Below are 4,030 nucleotides of genomic sequence, written 5' to 3' on the forward strand. Positions count from 1 at the left end.
AGTAAAATGGGATATGGTTTAACAGTCACATGCAAAGTGTCATGTATTGATGCTTGGGGTCACTAGACGCCAGGGGGCGCCACTGTCGAAGGTCATCGGGCTGTACGCGCGTGTGCGCGGGCCCTGGTATATAAGAGCGAGTACTATGTCACGTGGGCACTTTGGGAATATGTAAAGTTGAACCAGGTTTACAGTAGAGTGAGTTTCAGTAACAAGTCTGTCGAGTCATTCTATACATTGCACAAAACACAGGACAAATGATTGAAGTATGGAGTGTCCCTGAGTTAGCATTTGTTTGATTGTGCAAAAGAAGGTGAGGGGTTAATTCATGATGCTTTCCCATGAAATCAAGACAAAAGGTTAAGAAAAAAACCATACGGTGACTGTCCGGTGAGCGCTGCTTGCGATACCTGGTGGGAATGGGCGGTAATTTTAAAGCCCCTTGTATTGCAGAACCTTCATATAGACGAACAACTCCAGCTCACTGTGTAGGTCTCGTGGCGCAACGGTAGCGCGTCTGACTCCAGATCAGAAGGTTGCGTGTTCAAATCACGTCGTGGTCACTGTTGTTTTGGATATTGTTCTTCCAGAATTCATATTTCATTTGCTGTTTGAAAATAAACAGACCCTTGCTCCAAGGTCTGTCTCACTGTTTCCCCGGTGTCAGGCAGAGATACGCCTGCTGCCCTCAATTGTTTCATGTGACAGGACACAAAATTTAAAAATCAATCTGCAGGTGGCCACACACAGCAGTGAGTAGTCAGGATGGCCGAGCGGTCGAAGATGCTGTGTTCAGTTCAAAATCTATCTTGAAGACAAGGGTCCAAATCCCACTTCTGGTGTTTATTATTTTTAATCATTAAGCAGAAACAAACACCAACTTTGTAAATATTGAACCATTCATGTTAATTATTTCATTTTCTCTAATCTTTAATTGATCAATGTTCAAAATGTTTACGCGGGGTTGCGATGTGGGGAGTTTTCACGTGTTAAACGAATGTGATAACCACTACACTACTGAAACACTGCAATTGACACAATGCCAGGAACATAACCAGAGCTTTAACCTACACAGCTGGCCGATACTTCAGGAGCTGGTTTTCGAGAATAGAATGAAGGTGCTGCATTTAGGAAGGCAGTGAGTGTGGTAGGAATTGATCTCGTGTTTCCCAGACTTTGCACATCGGAACAGGAGCTGGCCATTTAGCAGCGAGTGGTTAGGATCAGGAATGTACGGCTTGAGACTTTCTGGCCTCAGGTAAGAAGGTGGTGCTCAGGGATAAGGTGAAAGGTTGAATCTTCTTCACTGACTCTCTTCAATAAACTCCAGCACGAGGTCAGACGGAAATGTTAAGCGAGCAGCTGAACTGCTGAATCCCACTTTGAGGGAGTTGGCCGTGGTTTCAAACAAATGTGTTCCGTTTAATGATAATAATTGTTAGAATTGGAATTCAAGCTGAACACACGTGTAGAGGAGACAGTGACTTGAACACAGCACCTTCGACCGCCCGGCCATCCTGCCTATTCAGCGCTGTGTGTGGCCACCTGCAGGTTGATTTTGAACTTTTGTGTCCTGTCACATGAAATAAATGAGGGCAGCAGGCGTATCTCTGCCTGACACCGGGGAAACAGTGAGACAGACCTTGGAGCAAGGGTCTGGTTATTGCCAAACAGCAAAGGAAATATTAATTCTGGAAGAACAATATCCAAAAGAGCAATACCCCAACATGTTTTGAACACACAACCTTTGGATCTGGAGTCAGACACACTACCATTGCACCACGAGGCCTACACAATGAGCTGGAGATGTTCGTCTATATGAAGGTTCTGCAATACAAGGGGCTTTAAAATCCCCGCCCATTCCCAACACGAATCAAAAGCAGCGCTCAGCTGACAGTCACCGGATGGTTTGTTCGAAAACCATTCTCTTGCTTTCACGGGAAACCATCATTAATTAACCCCTCACCTTCTTTACACAATCAAACAAATGCTGACTCAGGGACACAACATACTTCAATCATTTGACCTGTGCTTTGGGGAGCGGGCAGGGAAGTGGACCTGAGTCCATTATCAGATCAGCCATGATTGTATTAAATGGTGGAGCAGGCTCGAGGGGCCGTATGGCCCACTCCTGCTCCTATTTCTCATGATCTTATGTTCTTATGCATGTTAACCCATTTTACGCACTGTATTTTAGCTTTCTGGTTGAAAGTGTTCATTGCCGATGACACCACGAATCTGGGGCAACTTTTTTCAAATTCATCAGCACCGATTATTCCTACCGTGCACACAAAATACAATCAGTAGTGAAGATAAAATCCCACCGTGTGTATTTTCAGATTCAACGCAGCAGCATTTCAAATAAAGTGAAAGAATTTTACACTGAAAAGATTTGCAAGTGTTACTTGTATTTGTGTCTTTAATTAAACTTTGTGGCGCCTGACTCCCGTTCATGCCACTGCTGAATAAGAAAGGAGGATTTGACATTGACCAGACTGCACTGCCCCTGATATTTGTCAGCACATCCTTTATATTCAGTGGTTTCTCGCCCTTTGATGGGCTGCAGTGTAGCGGATATCACGTTGGCCTCACACGCAAAAGGTCCCCGGTGGAACCGTTTTCTCTCACTCAAAGTTATCTATTTATTAGTGAAATAAAGAGCAATTAATGAATAAGGGAGCCCTTTTGCCAGGAGAATAAATAGCAAATAAAACCAGCAAATGCTGGAAATCTCAGCAGGTCAGGCAGCATTTGCAGGGAGACGAAACTCGCCTCTGATTGTTCATCCACAGCAAGTTTAAACATAATGTTTCTGCCTGGGATTGAACCAGGGACCTTTCGCGTGTAAAGCAAACGTGATAACCACTACACTACAGAAACCTCTTGTACAACGGCCCCCACAACGTGGAGCTGACCCTCTGTGCAGATCGGGAAGGTGTTGGCTCTCCTGAAACAAATTCTGCCCCACACTGAAAGTTCTCAATCCTTCTCCTCCGCTGCCCTTTACAGAAATGTCACGGATCACCCAGCCACCGTGTTCATTTCCACATCCTCACAGTGGGGCCACAGAGGCTCCTACCGTCTCCCCGCGATCAGCGAACTCACCCAGTTTACAAAATTAAACCCCAAACACGTGCCCGGCAAAGTGCAGGAGAAGCCAGATAGTCTGTAATCACGGTCTATCACAGAGAGTATTGGTATTCATGGTGATTACAGCAATTATTAAGCGTTTCACGGACTCAATTATTTTTCTGCGATGAATTAATCGAGGATTGAAACCAGGTTAGTGCGCCGGGACTTAACCCCTTGACCACCAGGGAACAGTTACGATACATGTCGAACCAGGTAAGTGCACCGGATCTTAACCCCTCGACCACCAGGGAACAGTTACGATGTCTGTCGATATATTTATATATATTTATATATGAACCTGAATGTCAATGGCTACCAACCTAGACCTCGTGGCGCCCACGGTAGTGCGTCTAACTTTGAGTGAGAGAAACGGTTCCACAGTGACACCTGTCATGTGTTCGACATGGTTACTGCTGGTACTATTACAAGGTGTGCCACCAGAGGGCACTGCAGTGGGAGACTTGTAGCTTACCTGCACAGGTGTGCCTGGCCTAGTATAAAAAGCAGGCCACTATGTGTGATCCTCACTCTGTGGTTATCAATAAAGGACGCAGGTCACTACAGTTAAAGAACGACACATTGTCTCGTGGAGTCATTATCAGAGCATTTGAAGGTATAACAAGGGAGCGAAAAGCCTCATAAACTGGAAATTCAACCAAAGCGTCGAAGTCATGCTGTAGGTGCCTGGGACAACACAATGCTCAAAGTTCTCCACACGTGAAGGCAGAGTGTTTCTTCGACAGATAGACTGGGCATCTTGCGAAGGCATGCCGACAGAAGGGTAAACCTATTTTTAAAGCTATGAGTCCAGCGTTCAAAGCTTTGAGTAGAAATCCCAAGAGACTACATAGTATGGAAGACCAACAACAGGATGAGGAGATGTTAGAGTTACACATCA

At 45.2% G+C, this 4,030-nt stretch overlaps 2 non-coding genes across 2 annotated transcripts; one reads left to right on the forward strand and one right to left on the reverse strand.

Annotated features, from left to right (window-relative positions):
- Positions 1-491: 491 nt before the first annotated feature.
- On the forward strand, positions 492-563 carry trnaw-cca (transfer RNA tryptophan (anticodon CCA)). Its single transcript has one exon. It is a non-coding gene; the product is annotated as a tRNA-Trp (tRNA).
- Positions 564-2,807: 2,244 nt separating this feature from the next.
- Positions 2,808-2,880, reverse strand: trnav-uac (transfer RNA valine (anticodon UAC)). Its single transcript has one exon. It is a non-coding gene; the product is annotated as a tRNA-Val (tRNA).
- Between the last annotated feature and the right edge of the window lie 1,150 nt (positions 2,881-4,030).

The sequence above is a fragment of the Pristiophorus japonicus genome, unplaced genomic scaffold (genome assembly GCF_044704955.1).
Source record: "Pristiophorus japonicus isolate sPriJap1 unplaced genomic scaffold, sPriJap1.hap1 HAP1_SCAFFOLD_315, whole genome shotgun sequence".
NCBI classification, from domain to species: domain Eukaryota; kingdom Metazoa; phylum Chordata; class Chondrichthyes; family Pristiophoridae; genus Pristiophorus; species Pristiophorus japonicus.